At 45.1% G+C, this 19,278-nt stretch overlaps 1 long non-coding RNA gene across 1 annotated transcript; it reads left to right on the top strand.

Moving 5' to 3' along the window:
• Window positions 1-641: 641 nt before the first annotated feature.
• LOC139833401 (uncharacterized) lies at window positions 642-19,013 on the top strand. Its single transcript, XR_011749104.1, has 3 exons — window positions 642-815; window positions 18,712-18,824; window positions 18,959-19,013. It is a non-coding gene; the product is annotated as an uncharacterized lncRNA (long non-coding RNA).
• The last annotated feature ends 265 nt before the right edge of the window (window positions 19,014-19,278 follow it).

Genomic DNA, 19,278 nt, shown 5'->3' on the forward strand with positions numbered 1-19,278 from the left:
TAAGATGAGAAATAAATTCATCTTTGTGACAGAACTGGTAGAAAGCACTTCCCTCGATTACAATGATACACCTTTTCGTGTTGTATTCTAGAAGAAGAAAACAATCTGACTCTTAGCATTTAGTTATAGCCTTATAGGAGTGCATCCTTTTGCAGCACAAGATTTTCTTCCAAAATTCAAAAACCCAATTTGAAAGTTCCAAAATTTCCCCAAAAAGAGCGAGGATGTGGTCAAAGTTGTATTTTACCGGTGTATGAATTTTCAGTACGAATTACCTTATATATTAGGCTCACAAAAAATGGCAAGAATGCATACCTGAGGTATGGTGAACAGTGCAAAGTTCGAAACTTCTAAACTTTGTCAGACTTTTTATTTTTGCTGTGCATGTAATACTAGGTATTCACTTTTGCTGTTTACCACTCGGTTGTTTTCTAATTGGCCATCACTCGAATTTTCTAGTGTGTATTTTTTTCATCCGGCAAAAGTCATGTTTTGGCTCACACAGGTTTTGACCGGTTTTGTGAACGGTTTTTTCTTTTCTTGGTTTTGTTTCCACCGTTTTTTTGCTCGGGGGCCCCACATTGGCTTCAACGGGATCCTCATTTGGACCCAATTCATTTCGACCCAAATCACGGCGGGGAAGGGGAGAGAGCGACGCAGAAGGGGAAAAATAGCCGCCGTGGTCGGAGACGAGCCCGTCCGCCGTGGTCGAGCGGTCGCTGCGCCCTTCTGCAACCTGCGCGTGGGAGTGGGGCCTGCGGGGCCTCGGGCTTGGGGCGGCATCTCCATTGCTGTGCGTCGAGCTCGTCCTCAAGGTAAGCGTCGACCCCAAATCCCTCGCTATTCTAGCCATCAACGACTTCGTGAGTGTGTAGGCGACCTGCGTGTAGCATTTTCTAGCCGTCTAGGTGTTTGGTGTTGTGGGTGGCGAGGTTTTCGTCGGCTGATTTTCGTGGATTTTTGTTTTTTGTTCATGACGAGTCGATTTCAGTACCAGGAATCGGAGATAGTCTGACTGCCGAAGCTTCCGGATGACCAGATGCCCCCTCCAGGCCGCTGCACTGGCTCGGGGTGTGGTCTGCGGTGGCGTACTGCAGCTGGGACTGAGGAATCAATATTTTCTCTGTCTGCGCATTAGCAAAGTCCATTTGTCCATTTCACCAAATTATCGTTGATGTCTAACAAGCTTCAAACTGGTGTTAATATGCTAATGCATAAGATTGCCCACTCAACCATCACCGTTTCTCATTTTTCAGACTTGCCATTGTGTATCGTAGCTCTAGTCTCATGTCCTGTTTTACTGTCTCTGTCGTGCTGTATGTATCGTTGTAGCCGTGGCTTGTTTTAAATAACATCTCAGAGATCAATACATGGTAGTTGGAAGTTTTGAATGTGTGCACTAGTAGAAACAAGGGCTTTGGTTTTTTGCCCCAGATGTCATTTGCACCAGATTTGGCACGAACCGGTGCTAAAAGGGGTCATTAGCACCGGTTCGTGGGGCGCAGCCGGCCGAGGGACCTTTAGCACCGGTTCGAACACGAACCGGTGCAAATGATCTATCTTTTGCACCGGTTCGTAACACAAACCGGTGCAAAAGGTTCGTCGCCAGGCACGTGTCAGCCGAGGAACCTTTAGCACCGGTTCGTGTTACGAACCGGTGCAAAAGATAGAACATTTGCACCGGTTCGGAACACGAACCGGTGCTAAAGGTCCCCAGCCCTATTTCAGCTCGATCAGCTACCCGGCCAAACAGCCCACTCACTTCATTTTGCTAGGAGAAGGTGTGTGTGTGTTGAGTGCTAAGTTGCTTCTCTTTGGCATGCACATAAGGTGCTCGATGAAATGTGTGAGAGAGTGATGCCGCTTGATTTTACACCCAACAAAAATGAGATGAGGTGCCGGAGCGACACTTAAGCTTTCTCCTCTTTCTTTCCTCCTCGATCAAGGTTTAAGCAACAACTTAACCCTTTCATTTGTACGGTGCTAATTTCCACTATTTATAAATATTATGATGTTTTGTAATTGTTTATTGATAAACTTAATTAATTATTTGATGTAGATGAACCGGCGGCAATGGATGTACGTTGACCGACGTCTACCCGAGTTCAGATCGGGCCTGGAAGAATTTATCCGTGTGGCTCAGGAAAACCCACAGGCGGATGGTTTTATGTGTTGTCCATGTGTTGATTGCCATAACTTGAAGCAATACCCTGAATGGCAAGTCATTCACTCCCACCTGCTTTGGAAAGGTTTCATGCCCAGCTATAATTGTTGGACCAAGCATGGAGAAAGAGGGCTTATGATGGAAGACGACGAAGAAGAAGAGGATGATGATATGTACCCTAACTACGGTGATACTGCAACAGGGTATGATGAAGATGAAGATGCAGGAGGAGGTGATCAAGATAAAGAGGCATCAGATGAGCCCGTTGATGATGATCTTCGTCGGGCCATCGCCGATGCACACAGAGATGCAGAAACAGAAAACGAGAAGCGAAAGTTAAAGGGCATGTTAGATGATCACAAAAAGAAGTTATACCCAAATTGCGAAGATGGCAACACAAAGCTCGGTGCCACCCTGGAGTTGCTGCAATGGAAGGCAGAGGCTGGTATATGTGACAAGCCATTTGAGAAGTTACTGAAAATAATGAAGAGGAGGTTTCCAAAGAATAACGAATTGCCTGACAGTACGTACGAAGCAAAGAAGGTTCTCTGCCCTCTAGGATTAGAGGTGCTGAAGATACATGCATGCATTAATGACTGCATCCTCTACCGCGCTGAGTATGAAAATTTGGAAAAATGTCCGGTATGCACTGCACTTCGGTATAAGATCAGGCGAGATGACCCTGGTGATGTTGAGGGCAAGCCCCCTAGGAAGAGGGTTCCTGCCAAGGTTATGTGGTATGCTCCTATAATACCACGGTTAAAACGTCTGTTCAGAAATAAAGAGCATGCCAGGTTGTTGCGATGGCACAAAGAAGACCGTAAGAAAGACGAGATGCTGAGACACCCCGCTGATGGGTCGCAGTGGAGGACAATCGATAGAGAGTTCCCGGATTTTGAAGATGACGCGAGGAACTTAAGGTTTGGCCTAAGTACAGATGGAATGAATCCTTTTGGGGAGCAGAGCTGCAGTCATAGCACTTGGCCTGTAACTCTATGTATCTATAACCTTCCGCCTTGGTTGTGCATGAAGCGGAAGTTCATTATGATGTCAGTGCTCATCCAAGGCCCAAAGCAACCCGGCAACGACATTGATGTGTACCTACAGCCATTATTTGAAGAACTCTTACAGTTGTGGAGCAAACCAGGTGTACATGCATGGGATGAGTACAAACAGGAGTCATTTAACCTACGAGCGTTGCTTTTCGTCGCCATCAATGATTGGCCTGCTCTTAGTAACCTTTCAGGACAGACAAACAAGGGATACAATGCATGCACGCACTGTTTAGATGAGACCGAAGGTGCCTATTTGCATAAATGTAAGAAGGTTGTGTACCTGGGGCATCGTCGATTTCTTCCAAAGAGGCACCCCGTCAGAAAGAAAGGCAATCATTTCGGAGGTGAGGCAGATCGCCGGGTGAAGCCTGAACTCCGTACCGGTGATGCTTTACTTGATATGGTCAAGGACCTAAAAGTAATCTTTGGAAAGGGTCCTGGCGGTCAATCTGTTCTGAATGACGACATTACCGGACACGCACCCATGTGGAAGAAAAAATCTATATTTTGGGATCTACCCTATTGGAAAGTCCTAGAGGTCCGCTCTTCAATCGACGTGATGCACGTGACGAAGAATCTTTGCGTGAACCTGCTAGGCTTCTTAGGCGTGTATGGGAAGACAAAAGATACACCAGAAGCACGGGAGGACCAGTATCGTATGAAAGTCCCAAAAGACAAGCAAGAACAGGATTACAAGGATACAGGGAGTCGCTTAAGTCCTGCCAGCTACGCTCTTACCAAAGCAGAGAAGAATATCTTTTTTGAAGTCCTTTACAGTATCAAGGTCCCATCTGGCTTCTCCTCCAATATAAAGGGAATTATAAATATGGAGAAGAAAACATTCCAGAACCTGAAGTCGCATGACTGCCACATTATTATGACGCAGTTGCTTCCGGTTGCACTGAGGGGGCTTCTGCCGGAAAATGTTCGAATACCCATTGTGAAGCTATGTGCATTCCTTAATGCGATATCTCAGAAGGTAATCGATCCAGCTAGTCTTCCAAGGTTACAGAAGGATGTGGTGCAATGTCTTGTTAGCTTTGAGTTGGTGTTTCCACCATCTTTCTTCAATATTATGACACATCTCCTGGTTCACCTTGTCGAAGAGATTGCCATCCTCGGTCCTGTCTTTCTACACAATATGTTCCCCTTCGAGAGGTTCATGGGGGTCTTAAAGAAATATGTTCATAACCGTGCTAGGCCAGAAGGAAGCATCTCCAAGGGCTATGGAACAGAGGAGGTCATCGAGTTCTGTGTTGACTTCATTCCTGACCTTAAGTCGATTGGTGTTCCTGAATCGCGACATGAGGGGCGACTAAGTGGAAAAGGCACGCTAGGAAGGAAATCAATGATATGTAGGGACGGCATTTCTTTCACTCAAGCACACTACACAGTTCTACAAAGTTCCACCTTGGTGGCCCCGTATATCACTGATCACAAGAATATTGTGCGCTCAGAACATCTGGGGCAGTCTGAAGACTGGATTACGCATAAACATATGCAGACATTCGGCGGTTGGCTCCGAGAACATCTCATTAATAACAACAATATTGTAGATCAGTTGGCCGGGTCACCATCTTCGACTATAGTGACTTTCCAAGGGTACGAGATAAATGGAAATACCTTCTACACGTTCGCCCAAGATAAAAAGAGCACCAACCAAAACAGTGGTGTCCGCATTGATGCAACAAACACTAGCAGTGGCAAAAAGGACACATATTATGGTTACATAGAGGAGATATGGGAACTTGACTATGGACCTTCTTTTAAGGTCCCTTTATTTAGGTGCAAATGGTTCAAGCTGGATGGAAAAGGGGTAAAGGTAGACCAGCTGTACGGAATGACAACAGTGGATCTCAACAATCTTGGTTACAGAGACGAACCATTCATCCTAGCCAATGATGTGGCTCAGGTTTTCTATGTGAAGGACATGTCCTCTAGACCAAAGAAAAGAAAACATAAGGAAACGAGCTCATCCGATGAGCCAAAGCGTCACATAGTTCTTTCAGGGAAAAGAACCATCGTGGGAGTCGAGGACAAGACAGACATGTCAGAAGATTATAATAAGTTTGCTGAAATTCCGCCCTTCACAGTGAACATTGATCCAACCATCGCGTTAAATGCTGAAGATACTCCATGGTTACGGTCGAAGCGATCATAATGTATTAATTATTATCCTGTACCTTGAGCTCATATTGTGAAGCGTTTTTTGTGATATGTATCAGTAACATTGGTCGTTTGAACTAAATGCAATTATCCAAGTTTATTATTTTTCTAGATACACATGTTTGGAAATTTATCCTCACCTACTGGTTGTTGGGTGTATACTAGCAGCTTCCGAGCGGGACTTGCGGGAAGAGTTACTCGGGCGGAGCTTCCGAAGATGTCTAAGACGGCCGTCCATCTAAGACATCTTCGAGAAACTCCGCCGGAGAGGCTCTTTCCTTCGAGGTCGCCGTCGTCGGGTTATATACAAGCTCCCTGGAAGCTCTCTATGCTCTCCCCTCCTTACCCTGAGCTACTGTTTGTTGGGTATATACTAGCAGCTTGCGGGAAGAGTTCTCGGGCGAAGTTTCCGAAGATGTCTAAGACGGCCAGCCATCTAAGACATCTTCGAGAAACTTCGCCGGAGAGGCTCTTTCCTTCTTGGTCGTTGCATCTTCTCTCTTTGTTCTCTGTACTCTCCCCGGAGGGGGCTATATATAGCGGTGTGTGCCTCCAGATAATCCCCTCCCCCCAGATGAAACCACCCCAGATAAGGCAAATAACAGATAAGCCTCCCCCAGATTTAGCCCCCCCATCTTTAGCACCGGTTCCAGCCAGGAACCGAGATAAAAGGATATACAAACTAATCCACCATCATTATCACCGGTTCCAGCCAGTAACCGGGATAAAAGGGGTATATAAACTAATCAACCGTCTTTAGCACCGGTTCCAGCCATTAACCGGGATAAAACGACAACGACTTTATTGAAATTTAACAAGATACATTAACTAAACTTAAACTAAAACAACGACAACACTGCTTTATTGAAATTCAACATTAACTAAATTTAAACTAAAATAACAACTTCTACTAGTTCTTCCGCGCATCCGCTGCTGCCCTCCTGGCTGCCGCCTCCTGCCGCAGCTCCTCCTCACGACGACGCTTATGCATCTCCTCACTATCTAGATCCGTCACACGCGGCCGCTTATGCAGCTCCTGGAGACTCTGCCTCTCAAATGCTTCTATGGTAGCCGCTAGCGCCGCCTCCTCCCACTCCTCTATCTCTGCGAGCTGCGGGTCCACCTCATCCACTGCTGCCCTCCTGGTTGCCGCCTCTTGCCGCAGCAGCTCCTCCCACTCCTCTATCTCCGCGAGCTGCGGGTCCACTTCCACCGGCGGCGGGTGCGGCTTTGGGGGCATTGTGCAATGGGCTAGGGTTTGGTGATGAGTGAAATGGGAGAGACGGGGGCGTACTATTTATAAAGGGTGTTTAGGCGGGAAATCTCCGCGCTGCGCGTCGTGGCGGGAAAATATCCCGCGCTGCGCGTCGTGGCGGGAAAATATCCCACGCGGCGTCGTGGCGGGAAAATATCCCGCACGGCGTCTTGGCGGGAAAATATCCCGCGCGGCGTCGTGGCGGGAACATATCCCGCGCGGCGTCGTGGCGGGAACATATCCCGCGCGGCGTCGTGGTGGGAACCGCTCGGCGTCGTGGCGGAAACCGCGAAAAAAAGGAGGAAAGAAGGAAAAAATTCAGTCAAAATTTGGGCCTTTTGCACCGGTACGTGGCTGGAACCGGTGCAAAAGGCCCCTTTATTTCTTCCCCGCGCGCGCCCCTTCTTCTCCATTCGCGCGAGGAACACAGAATTAGGGGAGGTGCTGCCCAAATTTTTGGTGCCGCCGCCGCCGGCCGCCTCTCCTCCGCGCCCGCGCCGCCGCCTCTCGATCCTCCGCGCTCGCGCCCGCGCCGCCGGCCTCTCCTCCGCGCGCCCGTGCCGCCCCCGCCGGCCTGTGCGCCGCCACCGCCCGTGCCGCCTCCCCCGCGCTGCGCCGCCGCCCCCGCCCGCGGCAACAAGGTGAGCCCCCGGCCCCTTGTCTTTTTTTTTGTTTTTTTTTTGTTTTAATTAGTTAGAAAATTTAGTAGTTAGAATTTAGAATATTGTAGTTAGAATTTAGAAGTAGTTAGATAATTTGTAGTTAGAATTTAGAATATGTTAGATAATTAGTAGTTAGAATTTAGAATATGGTAGTTAGAATTTAGAAGTAGTTAGATAATTTGTAGTTAGAAATTTAGAATATGTTAGATAATTAGTAGTTAGAATTTAGAATATGTTAGATAATTTGTAGTTAGAATTTAGAATATGTTAGATAATTTGTAGTTAGAATTTAGAATATGTTAGATAATTTGTAGTTAGATAATTGTAGTTAGAATTTAGAATATGTTAGATAATTGTAGTTAGATAATTGTAGTTAGAATATGTTAGATAAAAATGTTAGAAAATTGTAGTTAGAAAATATATGTTAGACAAATTTTTTTTACAGAAGTAGTAGTCAAATTTATATGTTCATAAGTAATTCATTCAAATTCAATATTAGTTTACATACAATACCGCGGCCTCCGCGTCCTGGAGCTAGGACAGTTTTAGAGGAGATGCAGCAGATGGGGGAAGTCCGGGACTGGGCTCCGCCGGGGTGGCACTGGGAGGTGTTATCTTCCGGGGCGCGCACCTTGGTGCGGAATCCGGGTCCCGTCGTCGACCCGGATATTCTCTGGTGGAGGTCTTATGGGCCACGTTCGTTTCAGAGGGAGTCGGCCCCGCCGGAGGAGGTAGCTCAGCGCATTGAAGCGGAGGACCAGCACGTTCGCCGTTACATGTATGCGTTAGACAACATGTATAGGACCGGATGGAGCGTTATGCAGGGATCTCATGTTAGCTATGCTCCCGTTGTTGTTCCGTGGCTTTGGGGGTACACCCAGCGCGGCTCAGCACCCGGTCGGCGCCCTCTAGGACCCGGTCTGCGCGGTTGAGTGGTTGTAGTAGTGATTGATGTATTATCGATCTATGTATGCATGTAACTGCACTATCTGCTTTCAGCACTATATTATCGATCCTTAGTTAAGAACTATATATGTATTGAGCATTATCCTTAATTAGTACCTATATATATATATATGTATAACTCTAATATTTTGATCATGTATTGAGCATTATTCTTAATTACTTGTAAGTCTTTGCAGAAACTTGTAAGTCTTTGCAGAATCTAGCTTCGTTGTGTTTATAGCATTAGAATAACTTTTAAGTCTTTGCAGAAACTATGGAAAGAGACCTAGAACAAGAATACCTCGTCGAGGAGATTATCCGTGATGATGACGATATCACCTCTATTTACGTAAACCAATCCGGCGAGGGAGACGAGCGAACCCGAGGAGACGGCTCCGATGAGGAAGATGAGCAAGACCACCGTGGAGACGGCTCCGGTGAGGGAGAAGGTGACGACTGCGAGGGAGAAGCTCACGACGCCGAGGTGTATATATATTAATTAACCAAGCCTACAGATATGTGCATATACATATATTAACGTTGTTTCTTCTTTTAGACCTCCCAATCAACACACTCTACTGGCAGAACTAAACGAGGCGCGGCCAGAAAGATGGAAGAGCATGAAAGGTGCATCATCACAGAAATCGCTATAGACGGCGAACCGATTCCTCCCAAGCATCACGCAAAAAAGTTTGTAAGTCAATGCAGAGTTATTGTTAGGGACACCATCCCAATCACCACTCAAGAATGGAAGAAACCTGCAAAGGCAGACGAAGGAGTTACTTACGTCGATACGAGATCCAAAAATCTGATGTTTAGGAAACTCATGGTAAATTTCATATTTCCGGAGCCAGCTGACTCTGATAGTGATAATAAAAGGCCAGACCCTAAGAATCCCGAGCTGAATAGCATACAACGAAGAGTCAAGAAGTGGGCTCTTAGGAAGATGGCAATGCAGTTCATCGACTACAAGAAGAAATTGGACAAGTCCTTTGTCAAGAAAAAGAAGACTCCAGATTTCAAGGGCCCCTATGAGAAGATAAACGACCACTGGGAGGCATTTGTGAAGTACAAGACATCGGAGAGGGCAAAGACAAGGTCAGACACCAACAAGAAAAATGCTGCTAATAAGATGTACTTCCATACCATGGGGCGAGGAGGCTACAAGGCTGGCAGACCTAAGTGGGAGAAATGGGAGAATGACCTAATTGCAAAGGGGATCCAGCCAGAGGTACGGAAATGGAACCAGCGGTCAAGGGATTGGTTTTACGCGCATGGGGGCACGTTGGACGCACAAGGGTTCTGCATATATACACAAAGACATCGGGAAAACCCACTTCCCATTGAAGCCTTTAGAAATGCTGCAAAGGAAGTTGAAGAGGGGAAGTTCCGTCCCGAAAGAGAGAAGGACCAGCTCACACGCGCCCTTGGGAATCCTGAACACCCAGGATGAACACGAACCATACCAGGTGGCAAGCCGTGGTGTATTGGGTTTCCTGCAGAAACGAAGAAATATCCCGATAGAAGCCGTCAGAGGCAAAAGGATGTGGTTCAAGAACGCGTTGCTAAGCTAGAGGAGCAAGTGAGGATGATAATGTCAGGCTCAGTCACAGTCACCCAACCTCAACCTAATCCGCGGATAGAAGAAGTTGCATTCGATGCTACCGGCCAGGGATCTCAGCGGAAGAGCAGCGTGGCTTCCACGGAGCTGCCTGGTGATGATGCAGATGTGGATCCGCAGATGGCTCCTCCCTCCCCTGTGGATCCGCAGATGCCTCCTGATCTCTACCCTGTGGACTTTATCACAGAGTCAACACCTTGTGAGCTACATTTCCAAATGATGGGCTACTTAACGCTCAAGGCGGCGATCGGCTATGTCTTACCGCCTTACCTGATCAAAGATATCACTTCAATCCGGTTCAACCTGGATACGCTGTTGCCGGGGTGGATCAAGTTATGGATGGGTATGGGCCGCTGAGGCTTGACCACCCTGCCGGTGAAGGGGATTTGCTAGAGCTGGGAGAGGCCAAGAACACTACAGTTCTATGGCGAAAGGAATTCATTATGATTCCGGGTTGGAAGGTGCCAACAAGGTCTCCACCGAGCCAGCATTCTCCACCGATGCAGCCGTCTCCAGTGCGTGAGCCTTCCCCGCCGGCGCGTGAGCCTTCCCCGCCGGCGCGTGAGCCATCTCCGCCGCCGCGTGAGCCTTCCCCGCCGGCGCGTGAGCCATCTCCGCCGCCGCGTGAGCCTTCTCCGCCGCCCAAGTCTAAGAGGAAAATTAGGCGGACCGCTACGACACAGCTGAGTCGTAACAAATCACCGAGACGCAAACAAGAGCCCCTCCCAAGAGTGCCTAAGGTTGCTCCCAAGAGACCTTATGACTATACAGTTGAGGAAAATGCCAAGATCGTAGCTGAACAGCATAAGCAACAAATGTTGAAACTGAAAAAGCCCCAGCTTGAGCCGGAGCCAGCTATATCTCTGGAAAAGAAGTTGAAACTGCTGAAGAACCTTCATCAACCTGAGCCAAGTCTTTCATCGAACTATGACCGGTCTATTCGCAAGTCAAATGTGTTAGCAAGAGAGCGGTGGGAAAAAAGTAAGGTGGATGGGAAACCAGTTCCCCAGCTTGGAGCCCAGAAAAACTCGTGCCCCCCGCTCCAAGTGTATCCCGATGTCCTAGCGTGCCTTGATCCAACGATGGTAAAACTATACAAAGATGAGGCAGATGCGGCCGGTATGAGTATTCCTGAGTACTTAAGCCGCATCGAATTCATGTACACGGACGATGTCCAATTAGCATACCATTACACATACGGGGAACCTCTTGTCAGAGCTGCGGAGTTGCCTAATCTATCAACACAGCTGCGAAGACTACATAATTGGTACTTGGATGCATGTAAGAACGGTCAGAACTGGATCATGGTGGCAATAAGAGATGAGCACTACGGGCGAACTGACGTGATGAACATCGAATTTTGTGAATTATTTCAGTTATTCAACCAAGACGCCCTCGACAAATCTCTGCTGAGTGCATACTGTCTGTAAGTATTATTTATGTAATTAAGTCTCTACCGCGGCTCGTCCATTATTGCATGCATATAACCATACTCTCGCTGTATTATGCAGAATGAAGATTCGCGAATGCCGCAAGGGGCAAATCTATGATCTTGGGTTCGTTGACCCATATACCGTGAATGGGTATACTGTCGACAACTCTCCCAAGGACACGGAGAATAACTTGGTACATGTCTTAAGGAAAAACTCATACAAAAGGGCAATACTATTTCCTTACAACTTCGCGTGAGTGTTACTCTCTTCACACATTAAATCTTTTTCGCTTACTCCATGTGTTAAGTGTAATTGATGAGTTATGCATATATATATATGTGTGTGTCCGCAGGTTTCACTATATCCTGCTAGTCATTGAACCCGACACCGGGATAGTAGAAGTCATGGACTCGAAGAGTAAACCCCTTGAGGCGTGGGGGGACATGGCTGATATCCTGCACAAGGCTTGGAAACGGTTCACCAACAAAGCTCCGGGTTTAAAGAATAAAGAACTTCGAATAAAACATGTACCGGTAAGTACTAATGGCTAGGCCGCGCATCTCTTTGATTCTAGTTTCAATACAATTATTATCATCCTTGATTATATATATATTATTTTGATTGAACTTTGTTCTCGTAAAGTGCTTGAGGCAAGAGCACGGGAATAATTTATGCGGGTTCTACGTTTGCGAGTTCATCCGCCAGAATACCCACCATGTGAGGGACATTTTGGAACAACTTGATGTAAGTAATTAAACAACATTCATGGCTTTATTTTATGATCACCTTGTGTTTTATTCACATACACACATATATATATACTGAACATCGTACCTTCTTCAAATTATTAGATCGACCGGTTGCGGGACGGTCTTCTAGCAACAGAGCGTGTACGAGCAATTCAAGAAGAACTGGCGGGGTTCTTACTTGAGCAAGTCATAGCTCCAGACGGAGAACACTATGTGGACAACCGCCAATATCAAAGTTGATGTAGACATATATATATATATATGCATGAACGTGTTTCACTTTGATCGATATATGTAATATAATGGTTTCCTATATATATATTTGAATTGTCTGCATTAATATTATACCGTGTTTCGAATGGAGGCAGAGTCTGCCGCGGCAGCGTTTTAGTGAAAATTCCTGCCGCGGCGAGCTCGCCATGGCAGCTGCTTTAGTGCAATTCTCTGCCGCGGCAGAGTCTACCGCGGCAGGGAATGGCACCAAAACCCTGCCGCGGCACAACCCTTTTGCACAGGTTCGTATTACGAACCGGTGCAAAAGGTCCCCCGCCGGACTCTCCACAGACGGCCACGTGGTGCCCCCTAGAGCACCGGTTTGTAACCGAACCGGTGCAAAAGGGGGGCCTTTTGCACCGGATGGTTTGCACCGGTTGGCCATCCGGTGCATATGGGCCTTTTGAACCGGTGCAAAAGAGCAGTTTTCCACTAGTGGTGTGAGTTATATGTTGAATTGTTTTGATCCTGATTATGTCTTTGTTTTTCTGTGGTTTTGTTGATGTCTATGTGCAGTTTTCTGAACATTACACTTGGCATTCTGTTGTTTGTCAGTAGCTAGCTGCAATTTTTATGCAGAACCAGGAGAAGCATAATGAGGTTTCAGAACACATTTGCGAGTTCTTTAGCAAGTTCTGAAGACATAAGCGACGTCTCAGGGAAGCCTAGTTACTTTCGGTGTGTTATTAGTGTTGTCAAGTATACATACCATGTGACTAAGTGAGAAGTGTTATATGAAGAAATTATGCGAACCTACTTACTTATGCGGTATCATGGCAAGTAATTGGAAAAACTGTTATGCATAAACCTTGTTGAGCTGACCACTAGCCTGTTCTGTCGGTGTGCGCTCTTTGTTTTCTTTGTTGAGTGTTGGGATGAATTCACACCACCGGCATAACCCTTGTTTTCTTTGTTTTCTTAGACTAGTTCTGAAAGTGTGCTTGTGTGTTATAGTTCCGTTTAGTTCAGCCGAAACAGTTGTTCAATTCAATAATTGGCATACCATTCCCCATTTCACTTTGCAAATTTTTGGCACTGCGGGTTGTGCTCAGTGACTCAGTTCCGGACTCAGTCACAAAGGAGAGGCAACGGCCGAGCTTTCAACTTATGTTCGATTTTGGTTTGTACTATACATAGAGGAGAAATGGGGAATGGTATGCTGCTGCACTTGTTGCCTGGAAATGAAAAAATTGAATACTAGACGCTTTTTGCTTCAAGTTCCTCCAATCGTGTGTAGTATGGGTGTTTCCTGTGTTTCGCTTTTTTGTGGAGCGCCGTCGATGCTGGTGGTGTATGTAAAGGGATTATGGAGGTGATTTTTCATGCCAAGTGCAGGGGGTATATAGCAAGTACTCTGTGTTGTGTGTGCAGTGATATCTGCAGCTATATACCTAGTGATGTATATGCTATGTCTATATGCATCGCCATGACGTAAATACAGTGCATATAAAGGTGTGTAGATACTGTCGTAGATGCGGTGTATATATGCAAACATGTCAGTGTAGAATTTCTAGATGCGTTGTGTATGTTTTCTTGCTGCCAGTTGTTTCATGAGCTGTAGGATCTTTTCTTGATGTATATGCTATCTGTTTTATTATATATATCGTAGATGCATTGTATATATCAGAAAGTAAATATACAATGTAGTGTATATGCAATGTAAATAGAGTATATATACAATCATAGTGTATATGCAGATAAAGTGTATATGCAGTGTAGATACAATTGTATGTGTAGTGTAGATACAAGTGTATATGAGTAGAGCAGCCTCACCTTGTCTTGCGTCGTTGAAGACGGTCCGGTAGGAGTAGACCAAACCTTCTGGGAAGTAATCAAGGATGATTTAATGTCAATGTTCAAACAACTGCATTCAGGGGAATTACAGTGGTTCAAGCTGAACTTTGGTGTTATCACCTTGCTTCCTAAGAAGGAGAATGCAATTCAAATTCAGCAATACAGACCTATCTGTCTTCTCAATGTGAGTTTTAAAATATTCATGAAAGTCGCTACTATTAGAGCTAATACTGTTGCTGAAAAAGTTATTAGCCCTACACAGTCGGCATTCATGCCAGGAAGACATATTCTGGAGGGAGTAGTTGTCCTACATGAAACCATTCATGAACTTCATCGGAAGAAAATGGATGGGGTGATTTTTAAAATTGATTTTGAGAAGGCATATGACAAGGTTAAATGGCCTTTTCTTCAACAAGTTATGCGTATGAAAGGTTTTGATCCTAAATGGTGTCATCTCATCAAACAATTTGTTATGGGAGGAAGTGTTGGGATCAAAGTCAATGATGACATTGGTCATTATTTTCAAACCAGGAAGGGTCTTCGACAGGGTGATCCGTTGTCACCTATGTTGTTTAATATTATTGCAGATATGCTGGCCATACTTATAGCAAGAGCGAAAGAGGATGGTCAGATAGGTGGTCTTATCCCTCATTTAGTTGACGGTGGAATATCCATACTGCAATATGCTGATGACACGATACTCTTCTTGGAGCATGATTTTGAAAAGGCGCTAAATATGAAACTTATTCTACGATTCTTTGAAGAATTATCTGGTCTTAAAATAAACTTTCATAAGAGTGAGATTTTCTGTTTTGGGAAAGCTAAGGAGGAAGAAGAGCAATATAAACAACTATTTGGCTGTGAATCAGGCTCTTTGCCCTTCAGATATTTGGGTATCCCAATTCATCATAGAAAATTAAAAAACTCTGAATGGAATCCAGTGGAAAGTAGATTTGAAAGAAAACTTGGGTGTTGGGCGGGCAAATTATTATCATATGGGGATCGCCTTGTATTGATTAATTCGATGCTCACTAGTTTACCAATGTTTATGTTATCTTTCTTTGATTTACCTAAAGGGGTAAGAAAGAGATTAGACTTTTTCCGATCACGCTTTTTTTGGCAATGTGAGGAAAACAAAAAGAAATACAGGCTAACTAAGTGGAGCATGATTTGCAGGCCTAAAGACCAAGGTGGTCTTGGCATTGAAGTTATGGAGATTAAAAATTCTTGCCTACTTAGTAAATGGTTATTCAAACTACTTTCCGAAGAGGGCTTGTGGCAACAGATTTTAAAAAACAAGTATCTCTCGCAGAAAACCTTGGCGGAAGTTGAAAGTAAACCTACTGATTCACCTTTCTGGAAAGGACTAATGAAAGTTAAAGGGGATTTCTTTAGTAGAGGAAAATTTGAGATTGGATCGGGAGAGGGTGTGCGGTTTCGGGAAGACAAATGGCTGGGTGATCAGACTCTTGCATCACAATATCCTCAATTATACAACATAGTTCATCGTAAACATGATACAGTAGCAAATGTTATGAGTTCAACTCCGTTAAATATTGGTTTTCGGAGAAGACTTATTGGTGATAAATGGGATCAATGGGTACACCTGTGCCAAAGATTAATGGAGATAAATTTAAATGAAGAACAAGATAGGTTTGTTTGGGAGCTAACTCAATCTGGGAAATTTACTGTTAAATCTATGTATGGTGATATGATAAATGGACAGACCAGATATCTTCGTAAATACCTTTGGAAAATTAAAATCCCACTCAAAATTAAAATTTTCATGTGGTTCCTTAGCAAGAAGGTCCTTTTGACTCGCGATAATCTAGCAAAGCGAAATTGGAATGGAAATACCAAGTGTTCTTTTTGTGACAAGGAGGAATAAGTTGAACACCTGTTTATCTCCTGCCCTTTTGCTAAGCTTATCTAGCGAGTGGTTTTTGCTGCATATAATATTCCACCTCCTACCAATATCACAAACATGTTTGGGAATTGGCTTAATGGAACTGACAAAACTGATAAAGCTAGGATTCGTATTGGGGTTTCCGCTTTATGTTGGTCAATATGGAATTGCAGAAATGATATTGTTTTTAACAGAAAAGATTCTACTAATTTCTTGCAGGTTATCCACACTATGGTACACTGGATTCAGCTCTGGCGTTTCCTACTCCCGGAGGATCAGCGGGAGTGCATGGTTTCTGGATGCAACCGCCTTCGAATGGTTGCCCAGGATATTTTCTACCAGGCTACTTGGCGGCCTACTAGAAGATTGCAGCATGCCTAGCTCGCTTAGTTTTTCCCTCTTTTTTCGATGGTTGATCTTTGTAGCGAATTTCGATGATCCTTGAATTGTAAACTTTTTGCGTGTTCTATTAATAAAGGGCTGTGTGCATCAACCGATGCAGAGGCCGGGGTAATCCCATTTCGAAAAAAAAAGGAGTAGAGCAGCTTCAGCTTTTGCCTTGTGCCGTTGCCGTCGGAAGGAGCGGTGCAATTTGCAGATAAAGTGTATAGGTAAATATGGTGTTGCCACCCGGTGGCAATGCCTCCCCTCTAGCTGTCGTCCGATCCATCATATAGATTCGGTCTGGATGCATTTTAGCTTCACCTCTCAAGATGTTGAAGAAGATGGCGTGGTGCTTTGCGGCGGAGCCGTTGGTCCAGGGCGTTACCCCTCCGGGGGCGGTGAGCGGGGACTTCCCAGTTGCCTTGGGGATGCTTTCGTCGATCCTTGGCGTGTGGACGAGCAGAGGTAGCGGCGCGTCTCTCTCTCGTTCTGGTCGCCGGCGAAGCTGGAGCTCAGGAGGACTTCGTTGTAATTTCCTTTGTTTCCTGGGTTTTTCTGTAAGAACAAAGTATCAATGAATCTGTCTTCTTCTCGCAAAAAAAAAAGTCTCATGCAGAGACAAGAGACAGAGTGCATGTCAGCCATCAATGTATATTGTATGCATGCACCGTTTTTTTTTTTGCCTTTTTGCCTCTTTTAATCCACATGATGTTTTTTACCGAGCGTCGGCCATGAACATTTTTTTTATTTTTTTTACTGAAGTGGACAAATATCATGGAAGCAAAGAGCGAACTGATCACCTTTTTACAGAAGATATCATGGAAGCATTAAATGTAAAATGCATGCACAACAATGAGAAGACCAGCAGCGCTTCATGCTTGCATTTCTCTCAACAGCAGTCGGTAAGATCCTACGCTCCAGCGAGAGGGCAAACGCGGCGAGTTCTACATTTTGCACGTCAGCGGAGGCCGGCTTTGGCGAGATGGCCATCACTGACGTTAGCATATGTATATCCTCCTCTTAGTGTCTCCATCGGTCATGGCATAAATAGAGACATATCCGCCCGCTTTGGTGTTGACCGCCACCAGCTCGCCGCCATGAGTGACGGACACCACTGCCAACCTTTGTATCCTGGTGCACTCCGGCCAGATGAGTGTCGGACACCACCGCCAGCCCTCCAGTTCTAGCGTGCTCCGGCTGCCGCCGAGGGAGCCCTGGTCCCTCTCTCAGCCTCTCCCGCTCTGGTCGCGCTCAAGCCACCGGAGAGGAAGCTCACCCTCCCTCCCGTTCAAGACGTGTGTTCTGGCCTCCGCCCACAATTGTGTGTGCTGCATGCATGCTTGAGGACGATGAGAGCCTCTGCAACACGGAGGGCTACAACAAGATCTCCGATGAACTCGCGAAGGGTGACGTGCAGGCCGCCCGCGTGTCCGGCGGTGGTTTCGTGCTCGAGTTCTTCAAATTCGCAGGCGGCCAGCACCATGCTCGATCAAGTACCAGCAGCTGGAGCTCTTCGCGCTGCACAGACCAAGATGCATGCATGCAGAGCTGCTGCAACGCTGACTATAACACTGTGCGCGCATTGGAAATTAAGAGGGACGCTTGACTCATTTATTCCTTCAGTTTACACAAGCCAGCGCCGGGTTTTACGCTGCATGGCTCTGCTGTTCTCTGCCACATGAACGTATAATTAGGTTCTAATTCAATTTTCAACGTGATTCATTAAGTTTTAGTTGCAACGGGTTGGTCTGCTAGCAGTGCAGAACGAATCTCCAGCTAGTCATCGGACGGCAGCCACACGGGGGGCAGTGCCACCGGGTGGCAATAAATCCACTCTCAAAATGTATATGCAGTGTAGATACAACTATATGTGTAGTGTATATACAAGTGTATATACAAGTGTATATGAGTAGATCAGCCTCACCTTGTCTAGTGTCGTTGAAGACGATCACGGTAGGAGTAGAGCAGCTTCAGCTTTTTCCTTGTGCTGTTGCCATCGGAAGGAGCGGTGCAATATGCAGATAAAGTGTATATGCAGTGTAGATACAACTGTATGTGTAGTGTATATACAAGTGTATATGCAGTGTATATAGCTGTAGTGTAGATACAGTGTATATGTAGTGTAGATACAAAAATATATACAATGTATATGTAGTGTAGATACAAGAATATAGATACAGTGTATATGTAGTGTAGATACAAGAATATAGATACAGTGTATATTCTTGTATTTACACTATATATACAGTGTACATATATACAATCGTAGAGCTTTTTATATCTATTATTTGAATTTATGTACAGCTATGGGTAGACTTCACACAAACTTTGCAAGTACAAACATAGAGGAAGATGGTTTATCAGAAGATGATTTATCAGAAGACAATGAAGAAAGCTTCTGCAATCCTGTGTCTAAGGTTCTTTTGTGTATATGCATTTTTGTACTCCCTCTGGTCAACTGCCCATGCATGTATTTTAGTGTAAATGCAGAGATAGTATACTGTTTAACATTTTAACAAAAAAAATTGTGCTCTTGTTGTGTTTTTAACAGGACAATGTGAGAGATAGCAATTTCGATAAGGCACTTATCGAGTTTTACATGAAAATGTTAGTTCTTCACTTAAATATGCACATGTGAAAATTATATGTAAGTTATTCATTGAGATATAACTTATTTTTGAGTACCTGTTTTTGTTTCTATTTTGAAGAAAGTTAAGATCCTTAAACGGAAAATAATGCAAAGCAACATCCGTGATAATCCAATACCTGCATAATCAGGTGTGTCTCCAAAATTTTCTATTAGTTCATTTACAACATGTATTTAACTTTCTCTGGTGTGCAAAGCAGCATCTCTGAGCAAGTAGAATCTGA

This window comes from Lolium perenne, chromosome 1 (genome assembly GCF_019359855.2).
Source record: "Lolium perenne isolate Kyuss_39 chromosome 1, Kyuss_2.0, whole genome shotgun sequence".
Classification (NCBI taxonomy): domain Eukaryota; kingdom Viridiplantae; phylum Streptophyta; class Magnoliopsida; order Poales; family Poaceae; genus Lolium; species Lolium perenne.